Below are 26,722 nucleotides of genomic sequence, written 5' to 3'. Positions count from 1 at the left end.
ATAATTAATTAATAATTTTGATTTTTTTGATATAAAATTTAAATAATTTAGTAACCATAGTTCACACGTGTTACAAACTAGTGTGTATATATATATATATAGAGAGAGAGAGAGAGTGAGTGAGAGAGAGAGAGAAAGAGAGTTAGGATCATATATAACAATCAAGTATTGTGTGAATGAGTGTACGACGAATTCTGGCCAATCATTTGATAAATGTATAATTGAAATTTTAATTCTTAAATAATTATGATAAAAAAAAAAGTAAATTAATTAATAACCCATTAAACTAGGTATATCAGTTTCACACTCTATAAGAATACCACTATCGTCTTCATCCCACCCCATCACCATCAACATTGAACGCCCTCGACCACCAAATGCCGCCACCATTTGTCGCTTCCTTCAACAACCAAATGTCACCTTCATCGTTGTCACCTACAATCAACAAAGTTAAGATTGTGCCTTGCTTACCTGCTTAACTCCCCCATCTTAACAAAGCCTTTTAATTAGTCTCCTCATATTTTCATCCTCTTCTTTCCAATAAATTCAATTTTGGTGTCTTTTCACCTATTGTCTCCAAATGGATAATAAGAAGAATCACATAATAAGCGGTTCACCATGGAACTGAGGTAGGACACTAAGCACGAGGTAAATTTTAAATGAAAGGGATAATCTTCTTGAGTAATTTATTAATATTTTCTGCAACCAGAAAATCAATTTGGAGATAATCACTTCGAAAGTTATTGATTTTGCCTTAACATGAACAAGGTATTCTAGATGAACCAACACAGATCACATATTTCTTGATTGCAAATTTATATCTTAATTATAATGGTTTTGTTACTATCAGTTACATAAAAGGAAATCTTTTTTGTGTTGCTGTTTTGGTGTCATTGCTTAAAGATTTCATCCAAATTCAGATTTATATCAATTTGTTGATAGTTGTCATATTTTTGGTTGGGAGTGTTTACTAATACATTGAGCATTTACCTCGTCATGTCATTTCTGGTGTGCAACCGCTTTGGTGCCCTGCTTGAAGTTTTCTTCCATTTTATTTGGTGGTATGTCACTTGTTGCTATCTTGGCTGTTGGGGATTTTTTATGATATTGTAACCCTTTTACCATTGTTGGGTTTCACTTCTCTCTCAATTGTTTTGGTGTTTATGTTTCTTATGGTTTGTTTTCTTGTATCCTAGTACTGTTTCTTGTATTCTTTTTTTTTTCAGCTTCCCGCTGGAGTATTTGTTTTAATATATACCTTGTTAAAAAAATCTTAATATGTCACATGTTCATGACCTTCTGTGACATTCTATGGCGAAGAAGGAGACGGGCAAAAAATCAAATTTCCCATTGGAATGTGAATGTTAGAAACTGCCCATGAGAATGACTTAGAGCTTGAAGGTTGTTTCACTATACGCAACCAAACTAAATATAGCAATAATCTTTCATTCAAAATGATTTTTTTTAATGATTTTGCTTAAAAAAAATCATTTTGAATTTAATTACAGGAGCATGTAAAGGATCGCTAGCTTGTTCTATGATGTAATTGAGACACACTACAAGAAATTTTCTATTTAGCTACGGAAAATTTCGTAGCCAAACACTAAAATTCTGTAGCTAAAGCTGAATAACTACGAAATTTGTTACGCAAATTTTCAGTTAGACTTCGTAAGTTTATTTCTTGTAGCAAATTGTTTAGCTACGGAAATACAATTCTGTAGCAATTTTGCTATGACAGTTTCTACGACATATATTCCGTTGTAAATTGAGTTCCATAGCATTTTCGTAGCAAAATCCATAACAATTTTTCCGTAACAAATTCCGTTGTAATGTTTCCGTAGCAACTTTTCCGTAGCGAATTTCATAGCAACTTTTCCATAGCAAATTCCATAACAATTTTTCCATAACTAATTTCGTAGCAATGTTTCCGTAGCAACTTTTCCGTAGCAAATTCCATAGTAACTAATTTCGTAGCAATGTTTCCGTAGCAAATTCCATAGCAACTTTTCTGTAGCAAATTTCATAGCAATTTTTCCATAACTAATTCCGTAGCAACATTTCCGTAGCAAATTCTGTGGCAATTGTTCCATACCATTATTCAATAAATTTTGATTATTCAATTCGACTATTATATAATTTCATAAAAATGCAATTAATATAAAACCACAAGTAAAAGAGTATTTCTATAGAAACTAAAAGAAATATCCAATATATCAAAAGATACCTATTTCAAAATCAAAAGTGGCTACTAATTAAATATAAAATATTATTCGATACATAATATTCTATCATTGATTAATAAAAATTTTAACCTACTCACTCAAAGCTTGTGCAAGTTGTTCAAACTTTACTTGAACATCCATATTTTTCTGTTGAAACTCCACATTCTCTTGTTGACCATCCTTATATTTTTATGTTGAATATCCTCATTTTATCCGCGTTGCGTCTCAACTAAGGCAATTTGGTTTGAGACATAAGTCTTTCTTTTTATGATCCTACAATATTTCAATATAACCAGTAAAAACAAGAACGAATGATTAAACAAGAAATTTGACTGTCGAATATTATAAATGATGTAAAGCACAAAAAAATTACCTCAAAAGCCTTTTTCAAAAACATAAGATTTTTTTTCGTATTTTTGTCTAGCAGAACCAAATCCCACTAAAATGGCATTAAAAATGGACATCGCCTTTTTGCACAACCTCTTCATGTGCTTCTCTAATTGCAACCTATAGTGATTTGAGAGAAGATTTTATAAAGGCTTGTACATTGGTTTATATAAAAGTCAAAGAAAATAATGAATCATACTTACTCACGTGGCCTTTGTACGATCAAAGATCGACACATAGAGATCAGTAGCCAACTCATACGCCCTTTCACACGTTGCTTCTTCAACACTCTGTAAAATGGAAATAGTTTAGTAAAACACAATAAGAATTAAAAAGAAAATTATATAAAACTAACATGCCATGAGAAGGTTACTGTAGGCACTGCTACATTTTACTTGTGCAAACTTTCTTCAAAACCAAGAAATATTAGAAACATCTGTTAACTATTGAAAAGGATTGCGAGGGCTACAAGCACAAGCCATGAAAATCCGTACACATGTAGGAATGGAAAGATTGGTTATGTTTGGTTGGTTTATAGAAATAGAATAAATTTTCTTATGAATTTACAAAAGTCGTCCCTTCGTTTTGGATTTTTATCGTGTTTAGTCTAGAATTGAAACCTTTTCTACAAAGGGACCACTTTTGTAGTTAATTGTTTTTGTGTTATATGTGAATATGCTATAGGGTAAAAATTATTGAATTATAAAACATGATAAAAGATTATTAAAACACAAATAAGATTATAATAAAGCATATATAACTCTTTGAAAAAGATGGGACTTGTCTAGATTTTGAAATTTAAATTCTTACGGATAATGATGTATTTGAATTTTGCACATCCAATTTGTAAACAACACCGTACTGGAATATGAATAACCGTAGGCTCAAAATCGTCTCCATAACCCTTCTTCGAATATGAGACTACAAAAGAATCACATTTTATCATAATTAAGAATTGTATATAAATACATGGTAATGGAAAAACAAGGATATTTTTTAAAAATTGTAGTACCAATTCTTCATCTCACCAAGCTTCCCAACTTTCTTCTCCTTTAACACTAATTCCACCTCTAAAGAAGAGTTAATTTGTCCGGTCTCTAAGTCCTCTACCGTCCTAAAAGTGGAAAACAAAAAAAAAAGTATAAAATATAAAGATGATGTCATAAATTATAAAAAGAAAAAAGAAACTCACTTTTGCCACTTGAAACCGGATGGATTGAACAAATAAGGAGCAAAACGCCATGAAATGGCCATAAACCAACTGCTAACACTTAGAAGAATGTAGCCTACTAAACCACCTGCATTGTATACATATGCAATATACACCACTAACAATAAAACCACTTCCATTCTGTTTCAATAAATAAATAAATAAATAAAATATTAAAACCGTGAGAGATTGATTATTCTAAAGAGAGAAAAAAGAGTACCCTTTGACCAAATGACTTCACGAATATGTACACAGTGATCACTTTTAAGTGTTAACTGCATATTAAACCAAAAAAGTTGTTAGCCGTTTAAAAAAAATAATATAAATAAATAAAAAAGAGTGTGTAGTCTACCATGGTGCAGAAGTAGAATCCAACGGTTATAAACTAGAACAAAAGCATCCGGAAAAAGTCAGAGTTCCCAAAACCTGAAACTTTTCCTTCATAATCCATCTTCATTCCCTGCTACCTTCTAGTTTTTGATGAAGAAGGTGATGGTGATGGTCATGCTGATGGTGATTGGATCAGTTGTTGCATAATGATCTTAATATTCAAGAAATTCAGAATCCATTGATAGGCCTGGTTTATTTGTTCCACCAAATTTGTATAGTCTTTTTTCAAAGAACTTGCAGTGAATCATTCCAGTACTATGAGCACCTATAATGAAACTATATAGATTAAGAACTGAAGCAACTAGAGTAGAGAACTGAAGAATAAATGATTGATTTGTATACCTAAAAGAGTGACTGTTTCTTTATCAGTGAAAACCCCTTGTTGCAAATCTTGCAATATTTGTAGAAAGACCATATAAGGGACTAGGAAGCTCATAGGAGAGCCGAGAGAAAGATCGACTGTTGTCTTTTCTACCTGTGTTAGCTGGATAAAATGGTCCACCAGCCTGTAAAAGAAATTAGATGTTAATAATCTAAAGTTTCATGTGTTCTTGAATGATTTGAAGAGGAAAAAGGTGAAAAGGGAAATGATTAGGAGATAAATGTGGTTAGTTACTAGAATCACACTGTCATAAGCAGCCACCACAAGAAGATCAACACAAGAAACTACACTAGGGCATGCATTTTCTGATTCGGCTTTGATGATGTCAAGATGTTCAAAACATTTCAAACTATATATGGAAAAATCATATTTAGACAAAACTAAAAACAATAAAACTGCTACAGCATCATAGCCATAACTCTGAATCACTATGTTAAGAAGATAGAATTCTTGTTCTTCTGTGGTAGGTGAGTACACGAGTTTGTTGATTATACCAAGCACAATGTGTCTTAATCTCCCAGTCATGAAAAGCGTAAGGATTGATTTATGTAGGTAAACAAAACTTCCAAATCAAAATGAAAATTCTATCCAGAAATCAAAATGGAAGTTACTTGCTGATGGATACATTGTTCAAATATTCACAATTTTAATTTTAATTACCGTTAACCAATACGAATTATCAAATTAAACCTAAAACTCAATCGATGTAATAGAAAACATAAGTTAGGGTTTTTTTTACCAAAACATGGAGAAAAAAGCTGAAATCGGATCCAATGGTAAGGTCCACCAGCTGCAGCAGCGACTTCGACGGTGGTGGTGGCGGCAAGAGAGAGGCGATGTTGATCTTCATTCACACTGTGAGAAAGGGGAGCAACTTTACTTGTTTAAGGGGTGGTGGGTTGCATGTCGTACCGACAGTGGAAGGGAGAAGGTATGTTGCATCGACGACTTTGAAGGAGCTGGAGGGATTTGTTGCCGCTAGTGATGGCGGAGGTGACGTCGTTGGTGGAGGCAATGGTCGACTAGAGGCGGAAGGGATGGCCGACTGATTGCAGATCGGGGATGCTGGAGCCTGAGGTATCGTGTGATTAGATAGAGAAGAGGGAAAGTGGGAGTAGGGCAAAATCAAACCCACAACGATTCAGTGAAGCTCACCCTTTAACATTCTCATATTTACCAAATTGTCCCTACTACTTAAAAAATAAAAAAGAAAATCAAATATTACCAACGCGCATTTTCGACCGAATGGAAAATTATTGATTTGTGTTGGTAAAGGGTCTGTAGTTGTTCAGTGGATAATGACGTAAATGGAGACCGTGGGAAAATTGAAGAATGACGAAACTGAGGAATGAGGATGGTATGTTCAGTGGTTTATATTATGGGTCCTCGCCCTCCTATTTGCCCTTAAAGTTTGAGAATTGTTTTATGTTTTTCTCTAAACTTAAAGTTGAGGGTATAATCGGAAGTACAATGAATTCCTCTTCTCTTCTTCTATAGCAAGATCTTGCTCTTCTTTTGTAAACTCATGATACTTCACCTAACACCTATATCTAAAATTATCGCTAAATTATATATGTGTTGACTATTTTTTGATTATTTTTATTTTTGTTGTTGAGTTTTCAAAGATAATTATGTATTTTTAATCTATTTTTTTTCAATAATCTTCTATATTTTGCTACGGAAACATATTTCGTAACTACTTAACTACGGAATTTTCCGTAGCCAAACACCTATGGATTTTGATTCCGTAGCTATTTTGCAAATTCACCTTTTTGTAACAAGTTCCATAATAGATTAGCTACAAAATTTTATTTTGTAGCAAATTTTCCTAGCAAAATAACTACGGATCTTAATTCCATAGCTAACTAGCTACGTATTTTTATTTCGTAGCCAATTATGTAGTCAACTAGCTACATACATGGATTTTGTAATAAGTTTCATAGATAACTAGCTACAACCAAAAAACTTGTAGCATTATTTGTAGTAAACTAGCTACGGATTTTAATTCCGTAGCAACTATTCAAGATTTAGCTACGGAATGCAATTCCGTAGCCATTTCCGTAGCAAATTAGTTACAACCAACCATTTTGTAACGTATTCCGTTATAAAATAACTATGAATTTAGATTCCATAACAACTTTACGTAGCTATTTAAGATTTAGCTACATAATGTAATTCTGTAACCAATTATGTGGCAAAATAGCTACGATAAATTGTTCCGTAGCATATTCCGTACTAATATAGCAACGGATTTTGATTCCATAGTAACTTTCCGTAGCTATTTAGGATTTTTCTTGTAGTGACAGTATGATGTTTATTACCCACATTTCGTTCATGGAGAATATCATTTAGTTAGTGATAGCCCCATATTCAATATCTTTTGAACAACTTTAAATTCCGATCCACCGTAATATGCTACATTGTTGTTGCACGAATGGAACAAAGATATCTTCTGTCAACAAGTTTGAACCTGTACCACCTAAGCGATTCAAAACTTCACATGATGTAATAAAGTGTAAGAACAATAGATGAGGTGGTGATCCTAAAATTCTCTTGATATCATAAAATGCAAGAAAAATATATCATAAAGTGCAAGAACAATATATCATATGCATGCTTGTTAAATGAATACTATATTATTCTTTTAGAATTTATAATATTCTTTCATGTAGTATTATTTAAGAATGTATCTTATTTTTTTCATAAATGTTATATTATGTAATGTCACTTATCCAATTATATTTAATTTCTTTTTTTTTTTTAAGAATTCATTTTTTATTCAAGAATGTAACTATTATTCTTAAAGAATATCATATATGAACTTATAATTGATGACTCATTCTTCAAAAATGAGAATGATAAGAACGGAAATTGAATTGGATCCCTATAATGTTCAAAGCAATCTATATTAAAAACGTATTAGTTAAGAACGAAAATGATAAGAAACAATCACCAATAAAAATTCATTTTTTAAAAATGAAAAAGATAAACATGGATTGAGTTCTGTAACGTTTAAAAATGTTAACTTGTATTTGTATTTTTATCTTTTGATTTTTCTTTATTAATATGACTTACTTGTCTAAAATATAATTATATAGTAAATGCTAGCCCATGGTATTAAAATGTACATTAAGATCACATCCTTTCATTATTTTCAATCTAATAGCCAAAATTTGGTTATATCACACAATATATATATATATATATATATATATATATATATATATATATATATATATATTCATCCCTAAATAAGTTAAAAGAGGATAAAACAACTACCAAGTATTTCCTTATATATATATATATATATATATATATATATATATATATATATATATATATATATATATATATATATATATATATATATAGCATCATCCCCAAATAAGTTAAAAGATGATAAAACAACTACCAAGTATTTCCTTTATACAAATTATAGCTTCCATTTAATTGAAAAAGAATTGATAAAGAGAGGAGTTGGAAGCACTATCATCTTACACCTAGCAATTAGTGATGCCCGGTAAACATATGGAGATAAAAAGTTCAGAAACATTACTTATATGCATATAATAAATTAAAAACGAAAATAGTGATTGTTTCTTTCTGTTAGATTATAGTGTACATTGCTTTTTTATATGTATTGTATAATATAAGGACCGCAACGTAATATCCTCATATATAAATATATTGCATACATAACCTCCAATTAAGGAGGTTTTTATCATTATTAACATGGTATCAAGCTAGGTCTATGTAACGCCCGCGTTTCTAGGCTAGGCATTATCGTATATGTAATTACATTGACTATAAAGTTAGCCCAAATCATATATATCATTTTGTCCGTTGATATTTTGTTTAGTTTTTGACTTTTGATATAAAGAAACTACTATTTTATAATTAACTAGGTGGTTATAACTGGTGGACAATTTTTAAAAAATGTTGCTTATATATTTTTCAATATATAAATAATAGTTTTCAGAAAGTAGAATGTTACATAAGAAAATGTTTTACACTTATTTTTCAAAATCTTCGAAAAAAGAAATCTGTTTTACGTGTAAACATTGCTATAAATGACAGTTTTTAGAAACTAGAATGCTATAAACTTGTAGTCTATTGGATTTTACATCACCTATTTGAAACATAATGGTTAGTGAATAAATAAACATTCAATTGTCATAGATAATAAAAAGGATAATGACATAAAAACCCTAAAGCTTACAAGATTTTTGTTAGTTTTATCATTTTGCAGATTTTAGATTCATTAAATCAGTATTTGCAATTTTTTTTTAATTTTAATCTTTGGTTTATTAAGGTCTTTAAGTTTGATACAAATGTTTTGTTTTATCATTTTTCCTGGTTTATAAAAGCCTTTAAGTTTGGTTTTTTGTTCATTAAAATTCTTAAGTTCGCCAAAAAAAATTAGTTTTACTAGAGGCAATCGGAGTAAAATTGAAAAAGAAAGTTGCAAATTTGAGGCTTTTATGTAGGGCTGACAATTCTCGACACGACATGCGACACGACACGAAATAAATGGGTTTGAGTTGAGTTTTTCAACCCGCCAACCCGTCAACCCGCCAATCCGTTTATTAAACGGGTCATATATGAGTTTCTCAAAAAATAAACGGGTTGACCCGCCAACCCGTTTATATTCTTAATAAAAAAATTATTTTATTTTTAAACGTATTTATGTATCAAGTATTAATATTTAATAAGTATTACAAAAATATACCATTTATTTATAGACCATTTGACTGTTTTCTACTATAATTACATTAAATTATTAAAATTAGAATAAAATTAATACTAACTATAAAATTATATAATTTCATATATTTATTTAAATCAATGATTAAAATTTATATAACTAAAAAAATCTCTTATTTATTAATTTATTTAAAATAATTAATTAATAATTTTGATTTTTTTGATATAAAATTTAAATAATTTAGTAACCATAGTTCACACGTGTTACAAACTAGTGTGTATATATATATATATAGAGAGAGAGAGAGAGTGAGTGAGAGAGAGAGAGAAAGAGAGTTAGGATCATATATAACAATCAAGTATTGTGTGAATGAGTGTACGACGAATTCTGGCCAATCATTTGATAAATGTATAATTGAAATTTTAATTCTTAAATAATTATGATAAAAAAAAAGTAAATTAATTAATAACCCATTAAACTAGGTATATCAGTTTCACACTCTATAAGAATACCACTATCGTCTTCATCCCACCCCATCACCATCAACATTGAACGCCCTCGACCACCAAATGCCGCCACCATTTGTCGCTTCCTTCAACAACCAAATGTCACCTTCATCGTTGTCACCTACAATCAACAAAGTTAAGATTGTGCCTTGCTTACCTGCTTAACTCCCCCATCTTAACAAAGCCTTTTAATTAGTCTCCTCATATTTTCATCCTCTTCTTTCCAATAAATTCAATTTTGGTGTCTTTTCACCTATTGTCTCCAAATGGATAATAAGAAGAATCACATAATAAGTGGTTCACCATGGAACTGAGGTAGGACACTAAGCACGAGGTAAATTTTAAATGAAAGGGATAATCTTCTTGAGTAATTTATTAATATTTTCTGCAACCAGAAAATCAATTTGGAGATAATCACTTCGAAAGTTATTGATTTTGCCTTAACATGAACAAGGTATTCTAGATGAACCAACACAGATCACATATTTCTTGATTGCAAATTTATATCTTAATTATAATGGTTTTGTTACTATCAGTTACATAAAAGGAAATCTTTTTTGTGTTGCTGTTTTGGTGTCATTGCTTAAAGATTTCATCCAAATTCAGATTTATATCAATTTGTTGATAGTTGTCATATTTTTGGTTGGGAGTGTTTACTAATACATTGAGCATTTACCTCGTCATGTCATTTCTGGTGTGCAACCGCTTTGGTGCCCTGCTTGAAGTTTTCTTCCATTTTATTTGGTGGTATGTCACTTGTTGCTATCTTGGCTGTTGGGGATTTTTTATGATATTGTAACCCTTTTACCATTGTTGGGTTTCACTTCTCTCTCAATTGTTTTGGTGTTTATGTTTCTTATGGTTTGTTTTCTTGTATCCTAGTACTGTTTCTTGTATTCTTTTTTTTTTTCAGCTTCCCGCTGGAGTATTTGTTTTAATATATACCTTGTTAAAAAAATCTTAATATGTCACATGTTCATGACCTTCTGTGACATTCTATGGCGAAGAAGGAGACGGGCAAAAAATCAAATTTCCCATTGGAATGTGAATGTTAGAAACTGCCCATGAGAATGACTTAGAGCTTGAAGGTTGTTTCACTATACGCAACCAAACTAAATATAGCAATAATCTTTCATTCAAAATGATTTTTTTTAATGATTTTGCTTAAAAAAAATCATTTTGAATTTAATTACAGGAGCATGTAAAGGATCGCTAGCTTGTTCTATGATGTAATTGAGACACACTACAAGAAATTTTCTATTTAGCTACGGAAAATTTCGTAGCCAAACACTAAAATTCTGTAGCTAAAGCTGAATAACTACGAAATTTGTTACGCAAATTTTCAGTTAGACTTCGTAAGTTTATTTCTTGTAGCAAATTGTTTAGCTACGGAAATACAATTCTGTAGCAATTTTGCTATGACAGTTTCTACGACATATATTCCGTTGTAAATTGAGTTCCATAGCATTTTCGTAGCAAAATCCATAACAATTTTTCCGTAACAAATTCCGTTGTAATGTTTCCGTAGCAACTTTTCCGTAGCGAATTTCATAGCAACTTTTCCATAGCAAATTCCATAACAATTTTTCCATAACTAATTTCGTAGCAATGTTTCCGTAGCAACTTTTCCGTAGCAAATTCCATAGTAACTAATTTCGTAGCAATGTTTCCGTAGCAAATTCCATAGCAACTTTTCTGTAGCAAATTTCATAGCAATTTTTCCATAACTAATTCCGTAGCAACATTTCCGTAGCAAATTCTGTGGCAATTGTTCCATACCATTATTCAATAAATTTTGATTATTCAATTCGACTATTATATAATTTCATAAAAATGCAATTAATATAAAACCACAAGTAAAAGAGTATTTCTATAGAAACTAAAAGAAATATCCAATATATCAAAAGATACCTATTTCAAAATCAAAAGTGGCTACTAATTAAATATAAAATATTATTCGATACATAATATTCTATCATTGATTAATAAAAATTTTAACCTACTCACTCAAAGCTTGTGCAAGTTGTTCAAACTTTACTTGAACATCCATATTTTTCTGTTGAAACTCCACATTCTCTTGTTGACCATCCTTATATTTTTCTGTTGAATATCCTCATTTTATCCGCGTTGCGTCTCAACTAAGGCAATTTGGTTTGAGACATAAGTCTTTCTTTTTATGATCCTACAATATTTCAATATAACCAGTAAAAACAAGAACGAATGATTAAACAAGAAATTTGACTGTCGAATATTATAAATGATGTAAAGCACAAAAAAATTACCTCAAAAGCCTTTTTCAAAAACATAAGATTTTTTTTCGTATTTTTGTCTAGCAGAACCAAATCCCACTAAAATGGCATTAAAAATGGACATCGCCTTTTTGCACAACCTCTTCATGTGCTTCTCTAATTGCAACCTATAGTGATTTGAGAGAAGATTTTATAAAGGCTTGTACATTGGTTTATATAAAAGTCAAAGAAAATAATGAATCATACTTACTCACGTGGCCTTTGTACGATCAAAGATCGACACATAGAGATCAGTAGCCAACTCATACGCCCTTTCACACGTTGCTTCTTCAACACTCTGTAAAATGGAAATAGTTTAGTAAAACACAATAAGAATTAAAAAGAAAATTATATAAAACTAACATGCCATGAGAAGGTTACTGTAGGCACTGCTACATTTTACTTGTGCAAACTTTCTTCAAAACCAAGAAATATTAGAAACATCTGTTAACTATTGAAAAGGATTGCGAGGGCTACAAGCACAAGCCATGAAAATCCGTACACATGTAGGAATGGAAAGATTGGTTATGTTTGGTTGGTTTATAGAAATAGAATAAATTTTCTTATGAATTTACAAAAGTCGTCCCTTCGTTTTGGATTTTTATCGTGTTTAGTCTAGAATTGAAACCTTTTCTACAAAGGGACCACTTTTGTAGTTAATTGTTTTTGTGTTATATGTGAATATGCTATAGGGTAAAAATTATTGAATTATAAAACATGATAAAAGATTATTAAAACACAAATAAGATTATAATAAAGCATATATAACTCTTTGAAAAAGATGGGACTTGTCTAGATTTTGAAATTTAAATTCTTACGGATAATGATGTATTTGAATTTTGCACATCCAATTTGTAAACAACACCGTACTGGAATATGAATAACCGTAGGCTCAAAATCGTCTCCATAACCCTTCTTCGAATATGAGACTACAAAAGAATCACATTTTATCATAATTAAGAATTGTATATAAATACATGGTAATGGAAAAACAAGGATATTTTTTAAAAATTGTAGTACCAATTCTTCATCTCACCAAGCTTCCCAACTTTCTTCTCCTTTAACACTAATTCCACCTCTAAAGAAGAGTTAATTTGTCCGGTCTCTAAGTCCTCTACCGTCCTAAAAGTGGAAAACAAAAAAAAAAGTATAAAATATAAAGATGATGTCATAAATTATAAAAAGAAAAAAGAAACTCACTTTTGCCACTTGAAACCGGATGGATTGAACAAATAAGGAGCAAAACGCCATGAAATGGCCATAAACCAACTGCTAACACTTAGAAGAATGTAGCCTACTAAACCACCTGCATTGTATACATATGCAATATACACCACTAACAATAAAACCACTTCCATTCTGTTTCAATAAATAAATAAATAAATAAAATATTAAAACCGTGAGAGATTGATTATTCTAAAGAGAGAAAAAAGAGTACCCTTTGACCAAATGACTTCACGAATATGTACACAGTGATCACTTTTAAGTGTTAACTGCATATTAAACCAAAAAAGTTGTTAGCCGTTTAAAAAAAATAATATAAATAAATAAAAAAGAGTGTGTAGTCTACCATGGTGCAGAAGTAGAATCCAACGGTTATAAACTAGAACAAAAGCATCCGGAAAAAGTCAGAGTTCCCAAAACCTGAAACTTTTCCTTCATAATCCATCTTCATTCCCTGCTACCTTCTAGTTTTTGATGAAGAAGGTGATGGTGATGGTCATGCTGATGGTGATTGGATCAGTTGTTGCATAATGATCTTAATATTCAAGAAATTCAGAATCCATTGATAGGCCTGGTTTATTTGTTCCACCAAATTTGTATAGTCTTTTTTCAAAGAACTTGCAGTGAATCATTCCAGTACTATGAGCACCTATAATGAAACTATATAGATTAAGAACTGAAGCAACTAGAGTAGAGAACTGAAGAATAAATGATTGATTTGTATACCTAAAAGAGTGACTGTTTCTTTATCAGTGAAAACCCCTTGTTGCAAATCTTGCAATATTTGTAGAAAGACCATATAAGGGACTAGGAAGCTCATAGGAGAGCCGAGAGAAAGATCGACTGTTGTCTTTTCTACCTATGTGAGCTGGATAAAATGGTCCACCAGCCTGTAAAAGAAATTAGATGTTAATAATCTAAAGTTTCATGTGTTCTTGAATGATTTGAAGAGGAAAAAGGTGAAAAGGGAAATGATTAGGAGATAAATGTGGTTAGTTACTAGAATCACACTGTCATAAGCAGCCACCACAAGAAGATCAACACAAGAAACTACACCAGGGCATGAAAATTCTATCCAGAAATCAAAATGGAAGTTACCTGCTGATGGATACATTGTTCAAATATTCACAATTTTAATTTTAATTACCGTTAACCAATACGAATTATCAAATTAAACCTAAAACTCAATCGATGTAATAGAAAACATAAGTTAGGGTTTTTTTTAGTAAAACATGGAGAAAAAAGCTGAAATTGGATCCAATGGTAAGGTCCACCAGCTGCAGCAGCGACTTCGACGGTGGTGGTGGCGGCAAGAGAGAGGCGATGTTGATCTTCATTCACACTGTGAGAAAGGGGAGCAACTTTACTTGTTTAAGGGGTGGTGGGTTGATTGTCGTACCGACAGTGGAAGGGAGAAGGTATGTTGCATCGACGACTTTGAAGGAGCTGGAGGGATTTGTTGCCGCTAGTGATGGCGGAGGTGACGTCGTTGGTGGAGGCAATGGTCGACTAGAGGCGGAAGGGATGGCCGACTGATTACAGATCGGGGATGCTGGAGCCTGAGGTATCGTGTGATTAGATAGAGAAGAGGGAAAGTGGGAGTAGGGCAAAATCAAACCCACAACGATTCAGTGAAGCTCACCCTTTAACATTCTCATATTTACCAAATTGTCCCTACTACTTAAAAAATAAAAAAGAAAATCAAATATTACCAACGCGCATTTTCGACCGAATGGAAAATTATTGATTTGTGTTGGTAAAGGGTCTGTAGTTGTTCAGTGGATAATGACGTAAATGGAGATCGTGGGAAAATTGAAGAATGACGAAACTGAGGAATGAGGATGGTATGTTCAGTGGTTTATATTATGGGTCCTCGCCCTCCTATTTGCCCTTAAAGTTTGAGAATTGTTTTATGTTTTTCTCTAAACTTAAAGTTGAGGGTATAATCGGAAGTACAATGAATTCCTCTTCTCTTCTTCTATAGCAAGATCTTGCTCTTCTTTTGTAAACTCATGATACTTCACCTAACACCTATATCTAAACTTATCGCTAAATTATATATGTGTTGACTATTTTTTGATTATTTTTATTTTTGTTGTTGAGTTTTCAAAGATAATTATGTATTTTTAATCTATTTTTTTTCAATAATCTTCTATATTTTGCTACGGAAACATATTTCGTAACTACTTAACTACGGAATTTTCCGTAGCCAAATACCTATGGATTTTGATTCCGTAGCTATTTTGCAAATTCACCTTTTTGTAACAAGTTCCATAATAGATTAGCTACAAAATTTTATTTTGTAGCAAATTTTCCTAGCAAAATAACTACGGATCTTAATTCCATAGCTAACTAGCTACGTATTTTTATTTCGTAGCCAATTATGTAGTCAACTAGCTACATACATGGATTTTGTAATAAGTTTCATAGATAACTAGCTACAACCAAAAAACTTGTAGCATTATTTGTAGTAAACTAGCTACGGATTTTAATTCCGTAGCAACTATTCAAGATTTAGCTACGGAATGCAATTCCGTAGCCATTTCCGTAGCAAATTAGTTACAACCAACCATTTTGTAACGTATTCCGTTATAAAATAACTATGAATTTAGATTCCATAACAACTTTACGTAGCTATTTAAGATTTAGCTACATAATGTAATTCTGTAACCAATTATGTGGCAAAATAGCTACGATAAATTGTTCCGTAGCATATTCCGTACTAATATAGCAACGGATTTTGATTCCATAGTAACTTTCCGTAGCTATTTAGGATTTTTCTTGTAGTGACAGTATGATGTTTATTACCCACATTTCGTTCATGGAGAATATCATTTAGTTAGTGATAGCCCCATATTCAATATCTTTTGAACAACTTTAAATTCCGATCCACCGTAATATGCTACATTGTTGTTGCACGAATGGAACAAAGATATCTTCTGTCAACAAGTTTGAACCTGTACCACCTAAGCGATTCAAAACTTCACATGATGTAATAAAGTGTAAGAACAATAGATGAGGTGGTGATCCTAAAATTCTCTTGATATCATAAAATGCAAGAAAAATATATCATAAAGTGCAAGAACAATATATCATATGCATGCTTGTTAAATGAATACTATATTATTCTTTTAGAATTTATAATATTCTTTCATGTAGTATTATTTAAGAATGTATCTTATTTTTTTCATAAATGTTATATTATGTAATGTCACTTATCCAATTATATTTAATTTCTTTTTTTTTTTTAAGAATTCATTTTTTATTCAAGAATGTAACTATTATTCTTAAAGAATATCATATATGAACTTATAATTGATGACTCATTCTTCAAAAATGAGAATGATAAGAACGGAAATTGAATTGGATCCCTATAATGTTCAAAGCAATCTATATTAAAAACGTATTAGTTAAGAACGAAAATGATAAGAAACAATCACCAATAAAAATTCATTTTTTAAAAATGAAAAAGATAAACATGGATTGAGTTCTGTAACGTTTAAAAATGTTAACTTGTATTTGTATTTTTATCTTTTCATTTTTCTTTATTAATATGACTTACTTGTCTAAAATATAATTATATAGTAAATGCTAGCCCATGGTATTAAAATGTACATTAAGATCACATCCTTTCATTATTTTTAATCTAATAGCCAAAATTTGGTTATATCACACAATATATATATATATATATATATATATATATATATATATATATATATTCATCCCTAAATAAGTTAAAAGAGGATAAAACAACTACCAAGTATTTCCTTATATATATATATATATATATATATATATATATATATATATATATATATATATATATATATATATAGCATCATCCCCAAATAAGTTAAAAGATGATAAAACAACTACCAAGTATTTCCTTTATACAAATTATAGCTTCCATTTAATTGAAAAAGAATTGATAAAGAGAGGAGTTGGAAGCACTATCATCTTACACCTAGCAATTAGTGATGCCCGGTAAACATAGGGAGATAAAAAGTTCAGAAACATTACTTATATGCATATAATAAATTAAAAATGACAATAGTGATTGTTTCTTTCTGTTAGATTATAGTGTACATTGCTTTTTTATATGTATTGTATAATATAAGGACCGCAACGTAATATCCTCATATATAAATATATTGCATACATAACCTCCAATTAAGGAGGTTTTTATCATTATTAACATGGTATCAAGCTAGGTCTATGTAACGCCCGCGTTTCTAGGCTAGGCATTATCGTTGATGTAATAGTCTTGGTTGACCTTTGTAACTATTTTTGATGTAATAATGATGAAATATTTGAGTATTATATGAATTATGTGTTGATTTGCTTAATTATTATAATTTAATGAATTAAGAATAAAATAAGTATTAAAATTAAAGTATGAGATAAGCCCAATATCTTTACATACAGTTGTAGTGGTTGAAACAAGGATTCCAGAGATATAAAGAATGCTGAAATCCGAGTTATAACGAAGAAGTTATGACGTGTCGAAGTTTCGCGACAGAACCGGCACGACGTTGAGTGACGTAAAATGTGAAATTACGATAGAGCGATATTTAGCCTTAGTAATTTAAATGAAAACCGTAGAATACGTTAAACTGCAAGTGTGCATAAAAAGAACGCCCAAATCTGACTTCGTATAAGGAAGATATGATTTTTCAAAGTTTCAGCTTAGTAGTAGACAGCCCGAAGTTCGAATATCAGATCGAGCGATATTTAGCCAAAACTTTCTAAATGAGAATTGAATATCTCATCAATAGTAGTGCAATGACGGAATTACAGACGAAAACGGACGTCGGATGAAGAAGTTATGAATTTCTAATGGAGTTTTCCTGTCCCGGCCTACTACAAATAGTATAAAAGTAATATATTTATAATATATTAAAAATAAATTCAAAATTAGCCAACGGAGTGTAAACAAGAGTTGTAGAGCATATTCTCACCTACGCGTCGAAATAAGAACGTCGAAAACGGAGTTCGTATTCGAAAGTTATGAATTTCTGAAGTTCGGGGTGCGAACCCCAAAGCTGTGTCAGTGGCCACGACGTGGAAACAGTGTTGACGAAGTGGCATGACTTCTGACGCCTTATATAGCCTGACAAAGCTAGTGGACGATTATGCATGCAATGACGTTCAAGCCCACGATGTGGAAACAGTGCCCACGACGTGGAAAATGAGAAATTTGCCTTATAGATAGATTTGAAGGGGCAGTCGGCCAAGATTGCTAATTCACCCTTCTCTCACCCATATTACCTTGATTTACATGCAAAGTAGTAACCCCGAAGCCCCGGTATCATCCCGAGACCTGAACCAAGTCCCGAAGCCCGAGGATCCCGAGATGAAAAGAATTTCCGAGCCGAAGGTCTGCCCGCGAGAAGTCCGATGTGTGAAGATATCCCAGATCCATCAAAGAATTTCAACTTGAAGAGCCGAAGTGATGTCCGAGCATCGTCTTAACAAGTGAGTGTGTGGTTACTTTCTTCTAACATATAAATATGGAGTATTTGCATTGAAATACGTGTTATGTGTATATATATTATTGTTTATTTGAAATGGGTATATATCTGTAGCACCTGGTTCTTGGTACATATTCTTTGTAATTAACTCTTTAAATATTGCATTTTTGGCCTTGGACTCAGCGAGTTGAAGGACCAACTCGCCAAGTAGAAGCGGGATAAGTCGCGGGGTCTAAGTTGTGGACTCGGCGAGTCGGTTCCCGGACTCAGCAAGTAGACCCTGTCTGGGCAAAAACCCTAACCCGGGTGTTTGCACCCTGTTTAAGCACTCTAACTTGGCCTCCTTTGTCCCTAACACTTACAGAGAGCTATAAAACAAAACCCTAGCCCCCATATTGTTCTTGTGAGTGATCTTGGCCTTATAAAGGAAATTTGGAGCTTAGTAGAAGAAAGAGGAGGTTGAAGAGTGCAAGAAGGGGAAATAGATCTGAAATCTACGCTGTGGGAAGCTTCCATTCAGGTAGAAAAGTTCCTATCTTGATCACTAGTTCATTAGATCCCTTTTTTGTCCCTAATTAGTGGTTTTCAAGCCCTAAAACCTCAAGCTCCATGTGTTTATGCTCTATATGCTGAAAGGACTTCAAATATGGACCTTATTGACGTCTTAGAAGTATAAAGTCTCTATGGTTGAAGTGATTAAGGTCCTTATTGAGTTTATGACCTCATAAAGAGCTTGGAATTGCCTTTTGGAGCTCATAGGGCCATGCATGCACGTAAGTTTTCAACTTTACGTGATAAGCATGCCCTAGAGCCTAGATCTATGGTTTGGAACCGTTGCATGTCTCAGATTTGGTCTGTATGGGAGGAGAGCTGAAGGGACAGCGAGTTCCAAAGTGGACTCAGTGAGTTCTATGAAGATGGTCTCAGACTCGACGAGTTGGATGAACAACTCGGCGAGTTGTTCTTCAAACTCAGCGAGTCATATGAACTGTTACTGAGTTAAGACGGGTTTAAATATAGAAGGTCCAACCCTTTGTAGCTGCACACGGAATTAGCAATTTAACATGTGGCAATTATCCCAGAAACCCAAATCCTCAAGATGGATGCTCTGGTGAGGATTTGGAATCGAGTAGAAGATCTGCTCGTGGGACTCGGCGAGTTGTTCTCGGACTCGGCGAGTCGGTCCAATCGTCCTAAGTAGTGAGTTATGGGTGACTCAATGAGTGGAAGAGGGACTTGATGAGTTAGTATTGGGTTAATAGGAGAGGGACTCGGTGAGTCTATTCCATGACTCGGCGAGTCTAGTCAACTGGAAGTTGAATTTGACCAAGGAGTTGACCTTGGACCTGGGGTAGGTTAGTCATTTGACCTAAGGGTATTTATGAGTGACTAATCTATGTTATGGATTTATAGCCGGAGGATTACCGATGCAGCAGTCAGACGTCTAGCAAGCAGACATTCAGCAGCTACTTTTCGAGGTGAGTTTCCTTCCAGTAGGAACGGGTCTAGGGCACCAAGGCCGACCCGTATAGACGATATGATAGTATCGGAGTGTGGGCAGTGCCCGTATCTCATAGTTGAGTTTGATGATGATATATGTGATATGTGCATATTTAGTGTGTATTAAGTGTAGTTTATTATTCATATATTAGCTAAATTGTTGCATATTATGGACAAAAGGTACTTAAAAGTGTTAAATTATGTTTTTCAGTCCACAGATGAAGCTCGGAAGAGAAAGGAAGCAAGAGAAGCGGTTAGGAGCTCAAGAGTGGAAAGAAGAAAGAAAACACCCATAAAAGGCTTCTACTCGTCGAGTTGCCCCTTGACTCGACGAGTCCGGTCGCGGATTCAGAAAGATAAGCATTCGGAAGTCAAGATAGTTATCAGGTTACGACTAATGTGAGAGGGACTCGACGAGTCACCATATGACTCGACGAGTCGGGATGCATATATAAAGATAACTCTATAATGCGAGAAAAAAGGAATTCTGGGAAGTTTCAGAAGTGCTTAGCTGCGAATAAGAAGCCAGAAGAACCCTAGAAGTCGACCAAAGAAGCTAGAATCCAATTCCGGGAGTAATTAAGGCGTAATTTCACCATTCTACTTAATTCTTTTGTTTTGTCAATATGATTAAGCAACTTGAACTTATTTGTTTGCTGTTATTCACCTTAGTTATGAACTAATTTCTTTATACTTCTGTTTGGGGATACAAAGTTGACAATATGGTTTGATTGATTGGTAGGATTAATTCTAAGTTGGTGATTAATTGTTATTTTAGCTTGCTAAAGAACCTTGTGTATGAATGATAATTAATTTTCTGTTAATAGGAAGATAATTGATTAGCATGAACATCTATTGATTATCAACCTCATATGATATGTGACCACTATATCATGTGTCTAGAATTAATGAATATGAAACTAGGATTAATAAGGAAATTGAGTAAACTCATGTGCAAGCTTGTAAGATGACCATCGAACAAGAGGTTGATTAAGAATAATGAATTAATTAGCTATTGCAAGTCTAACTTAACCCGAATAATTAATCTAGTAAATATAATTAAATTAAGCAATTAGCCACTGTTTGAATTAGTTTATTTGCTAAGGATTAGGGTAGTGAACACAACTTAATCACTTGAATCGGTAACCAACGAAAGAATTAATCCATTGCACTATTACCTTAAAAGCAACCATAAAGTTAACCGAGTTGAACTAAACAGAAGTTTCTTTCCCATTATTGAATCTAGTTAATTTGTCCTCTTCTAGTCTTGCATTAGTTTTGGTTAGTAAGTTTCTAGTCTTGTAAAACTAGAGAAAAACCCTTATTTGCTAAAGTAATTTAGATAGAATTAGTTTTTAATTTAATTTGCCGTTCCCTGTGTTCGATACCCTGCTTATTTAGCTATACCACAATTGATAGGTTCACTGCCTTTTGTGTGTTATTTGATAATTAAAGTAGGATTAAAACTAAGTGAGTTTTACACACATCAAGTTTTTGGCGCCGTTGCCGGGGAACGGTTCTAAAATTAGCATTAAAATTCTAATTCAATCGATCCTTTGTGTAAGATTCGTCTCACACAAAGTTAATTTTTGTTTCATTTTTTTTGTTTAAGTTTTAGTAAAAAAAAAAAAAAAAAAAAAAAAAAAAAAAAAAAAAACTGATTTTAACGTGAACTCGCCGAGTGCATTCGCCCCGACTCGGCGAGTCTGACGCTGAATCAGATTAAATTTTTGTTCTTTTTTACGCATTTTGTTTTGTTTTAGTTTGCAGTTGGTTCATGACCCGAGGATCTGCTACGCCTCTAATTCCCCCTCTTGAAGATCCGGAAACCGCATTAAGAATAAACAAGGGCAAAACCGTTGGAGAAACCGCTTCTTCAAAGAACTCACCACTCAAAAACTTCAAATCCGTTTTTGGCAAGAAGAGGAGCAGCAAAGCAGGAGCATCCAGTGCGTCGTTGACAACCGAAGAAGAAAGCGAGCACACATCCGAGTTTGAAGAAGACTTAGCCACCGCTATGGCTAATATTGACGAAATCCCCATGGGGGAATGGAAGAAAAGGATGCGTGATGACACCGGCCCGGGACTTGTGCAACCCGCAATCCCCGCTACCGCTACGTTTGAACTAAAGGGCCATATTCTCGCTCAACTCAAGGAGATACCATTTCACGGGAGAGATCATGAAGACGCCTATAAGCACTTAGATGAAGTAAATGACGTGGCGGATTACTTCAATGTACCTAATGTGCCCCGCGAGGTCCAGCTGCTACGCATGCTTCCTGTCACATTTAAAGGAGCTGCAAAGGATTGGTTGAAGTCACTCCCTCCTGGATCAGTTACAACATGGGCCAAAATGAAAGAAGAGTTCATAGATCACTTCTGCCCACCTTCCAAGATAGCCAAGCTAAAGAAAGCCATTGCCAATTTCGAGCAACAACCCGGTGAATCCCTATATGAAGCTTGGGAAAGATATAAGAGCCTACTTCGAAATTGCCCCCACCACGATCTCAATAGCCAACAAGAGGTCTCTATCTTTTATGATGGAGTGAATGTCACCACGAGGGAACTACTCGATTCACAAGGCCCACTCACCCGAAAGCCACCTCTGGAATTAAAAGAGTTAATTGAAGAATTCTCCAGGCACTCTAGAGAATACCACAACCCGAGGAATGAAGTGAGTCGCGGAGCAGTAAATTCGGTAAACGATGGTATGGCGGCGGTGATAGCGAAACTCGATAGCTTAGACCGAAGAATGACAAAAATGGATCAAACAATCCATGCTATTAGAGTTGGATGTGAAAATTGTGGCGGTCCCCATCTTACCAAGGAATGTGATCGAGACGAGAATGGTAATAAAAAGGCTCAAGTATTTTACTCCAGCGGCGATAGATACGATGAAGACCGGAGGAAACCGAAGAAGGAATGGCTCCCATACGAAGAGTACAGAAAGGCTAAGGAAGAAAAATATAAACAGAGGGAGAGGGGGTATTATCAAAAGGAAGAACCGGTGACGGACAAGAAGACGAATTTAGAAGAAATACTTACAAAATTCATAGCCGCGTCCGAGAAAAGACATAATGATCATGATGTGGCAATGCAAGAAACCAGAAACATGTTGAGGAATCAGCAAGCTTCTATTCTCAACATCGAGAAACAGTTGGGCCAACTTGCACATCAAGTAAACGAAAGAAGACCGGGCCAACTTCCGAGCGACACCCAACCCAATCCAAGAAACGAGAACGTGAGCGTAATAACCTCCAGCGGTGAAGAAGAATTGGCAGAAACACCAAGAGTTTCCAAGGGGAAGGCAGAAAAGGAAGAAAAACCAGAACAAGAAGAACTCGATCCGACTCGCCGAGTCACCAAAATGGACTCGACGAGTCCAGTCGGGAATGAAGAAAAAGCCAGTTTTCTGAAGCCATACAATCCTCCTCTGCCATACCCATCCAGAGCCATTCCTTCAGAAAAAGTTCAAGCCTATAGAACCTTCATGGAGCATGTCAAAGCTTTACAAGTCAATATGCCATTTGTGGACATAATGCTCCAAACTCCTAAATACTTTAACTTGCTTAAGGGCCTGTTTGCTGCTAGGAAAGATCTTGCTGAAGTCGCAGAGATATTGATGAGTGAGCTGCCTGAGAAGAAGGGTGATCCGGGTAACATAGTAATCCCGTGCCAATTTGGTAATGAAGTTTCTACACAAGCATTGGCTGATTCAGGGGCAAGCATTAATTTGATGCCCTATTCATTCTTTAAGAAGCTGAATTTACCAGCACCAAAGCCGGTAAATATGAGAATCCATTTGGCAAATAAAACGATAATTCACCCACAAGTTCATTTTCCCAGTAGACTTCGTGGTGGTGGAGATGAAAGAAGACCCCGAAATACCAAGTGTTTTGGGAAGAACATTCTTAAACACCGCAGGTGCCCTAATAGACATATGTGAGTCCACTTTGACATTAAGAGTGGGTGATGAGTCGGTGATGTTTAAAGCTAATCCAGAGGTCAAGCAAGAAGAAGTAAAAGGAATGGAGGCCCAACACGCCGATGTGGCATGCCTTGATACGATGCCATTTGGAGAAGAGTCGAGCACAAAAGAGGATGAGGACATAAAGGGAAGCAGAGCGGAACATGATCACCAATTCACCACTAAACCTAGAGCATGGACCGCTATGAAGTATGAAGTTATCAAATTTAAAGAAAAGGAGGTTCAAAAATTGGTGAAAAAGCATGGGTTAAAAAAAAAGAAGAGGAAAAGAGAGGCCCAACCAGCTGAGGATGATACAGCGAAAAAGAGAAGAGACGAATTAAAAAGGGCTTACAAGAAGAAGATTCACGCCTACAAGACTAAGTATAAACCACAAAAAGTGAGGCGTACATTCCCGATGCTTGAAGATGACAAAACATAAATGGGAAGGAGTCTAGCTAATGACTCCTCAAAAAGAAGCGCTTGGCGGGAGGCAACCCGTCGTTAGAGTTTGCTTTCTTTTACTCTTTAGTTTTTTTTTTTTTTTTGTTTTGTGTTTCAATTTTAATCTTCCAAATCATCGGACTTGTCTGCTTAAGGGACCGCCTAGCTTAAGAGTGGGGTGAAAAGAAATTGAATAAATAACAAAATTTTAAAAATTAGAAATGTTTTACAAGCGACTCGCCGAGTCTGACCCTGACTCGACGAGTATATACTGATTTCAGAAAAAAATTTAATTGCGCGATTGGACTCGCCGAGTCCGACCCTGACTCGACGAGTCGAGCTTATTTACAGAAAAAAATAAACATTTTCGAAATTACTTTTACATCTAATAGGGTTTTAACCCTAAAAGTTCAGTTTCCACACCACACTCGCCGGGTGCCTTTCTTTACAAACTCTCTCCCAAGCATTCAAGAGTTCTTCAACCTTTCTTCCAAATTCTCAAGAATTAAACTCAAAAGGTAACAACTTTCTTCTCGATTTCTAGATAGAATGTGATTATAAGGTCATCTACACTTACAATTTCATGAAAAAAAAACCCGTTTTTGAAATAGTGACTAAATTCTAGGTTTTAGATTTTATCATGAATATTGTTGTTTTGAACGTTTATTGTGGCCTTAATACTTAGTAGGAAGTCCCTGAACAAAACCCTTGCAAGAATTTAAAGGTTACATGGTTCAATTTTGTGAGACCCGTCGACCGACTCGTACAGGTCGCGCGACTCGCCGAGTCGGGCATGGACTCGACGAGTCCAGTCGATTTGCAGAAACAGTTCGTTTTTTTTTTACATTCTGTGTTTTCTGGGTATGGTTTATATGTTTTGCAGGAATCATGTTTAGAAGAGGACAATCTTCAAGTGGTAGCCAAGGGGAATTTCCATGGTTAAATTTCCCGCAAATCGAATCCGCTTCAACAATGCGGAAGTGGAAGAAGAAGCTTTTTGATATCAAAAAGAATGAGGTCTATGTCCCGAACAGAATTGATTGGGAATGGTTGCAAAATGTGCGATATGAAGAGGAATTAGCTCCATATCTTTTAAAGGAGTTTCAACATGACGGCGAGTCAATGATATGTGATGGGTGGAGCCGGGTCTTCCGCATGCAAGAGCCGGTATATTTGGAGCTTTGCTTGGAGTTCTTCTCCACGGTATCTTTTACCGGTGGAGTGGATTTATATCATCCGGCGAGCTTCACATTTTGTCTTGGGGGCGAGTATCATCAATGCTCGGTGGTGGATCTTGCTTGCCGGCTAGGGATTTATGATCAACCTTTGGTTTCAACGAACCTCTTTCGGGCCTTTTTAGCAACCACTCACATGGTGTTTCCCGATGGGGTTACTAGCACGGGTTGGTGGAACACTATAGGGAATAAAGTTTATATCCCGAAGTCTGCGCAGGAAGGGAGCATCCGATCCCCGACCCACCGCCTCATTCACCGCCTTATTTCCTCCACCATTAACCAAAGGAAGGATGATGACAAGGTTTCCAACCTTGATGTTTTCTACCTTTGGAGCATTATCACGCCCGGCGTCTTTTGCAACATCCCGTGGTGCATTGCTTCATACCTCTCAGCGGGTGCGGTCAAAGATCGCAAAACATCGCGTATCAATGGAGGCATGTTTGTCACTCGATTGGCTAATTCATTCAGGTTGATGAACCGTGGTGCTTGGAACCTCATGACATTGATCCCGACACCCCCATTTAATCCCATTCTTTTCCGCAGAGCACGAATCATTGAAGACTATGGTGGTGGCCATTATGCCATCCCAAATGATGACCCAGTTGTAGGTCCCGAAGCGCCGGGAAGGAGGGTGAGATCGCGAACGGAAAGGGATGTGGAGGATGAACCGCCAGTGATTCCGGTAGAGACTGAAGACGTACCAATGGATTGGTACAATATAGAGATGAGGCGGATGCAAGACCAAATGGCGAGGGGGCTAAATTTTAGCAATCAATCCCACATACGAC

General features: G+C 34.4%; 3 long non-coding RNA genes across 3 annotated transcripts; all 3 read right to left on the bottom strand.

The window, feature by feature from the left end:
* Window positions 1–2,810: 2,810 nt before the first annotated feature.
* Window positions 2,811–3,943, bottom strand: LOC145013948 (uncharacterized). Its single transcript, XR_013665320.1, has 3 exons — window positions 3,622–3,943; window positions 3,420–3,530; window positions 2,811–2,899 (listed from the first exon to the last, which is right to left on the bottom strand). It is a non-coding gene; the product is annotated as an uncharacterized LOC145013948 (long non-coding RNA).
* Window positions 3,944–4,368: 425 nt separating this feature from the next.
* On the bottom strand, window positions 4,369–5,654 carry LOC145014246 (uncharacterized). Its single transcript, XR_013665457.1, has 3 exons — window positions 5,331–5,654; window positions 4,552–4,715; window positions 4,369–4,474 (listed from the first exon to the last, which is right to left on the bottom strand). It is a non-coding gene; the product is annotated as an uncharacterized LOC145014246 (long non-coding RNA).
* Window positions 5,655–12,299: 6,645 nt separating this feature from the next.
* LOC145013949 (uncharacterized) lies at window positions 12,300–13,432 on the bottom strand. The gene is made up of 3 exons (XR_013665321.1): window positions 13,111–13,432; window positions 12,909–13,019; window positions 12,300–12,388 (listed from the first exon to the last, which is right to left on the bottom strand). It is a non-coding gene; the product is annotated as an uncharacterized LOC145013949 (long non-coding RNA).
* Between the last annotated feature and the right edge of the window lie 13,290 nt (window positions 13,433–26,722).

This window comes from Lactuca saligna, chromosome 9 (genome assembly GCF_052625555.1).
Source record: "Lactuca saligna cultivar CGN05327 chromosome 9, ASM5262555v1, whole genome shotgun sequence".
NCBI lineage: Eukaryota > Viridiplantae > Streptophyta > Magnoliopsida > Asterales > Asteraceae > Lactuca > Lactuca saligna.
This window is presented reverse-complemented; position numbering and strand designations above follow the sequence as displayed.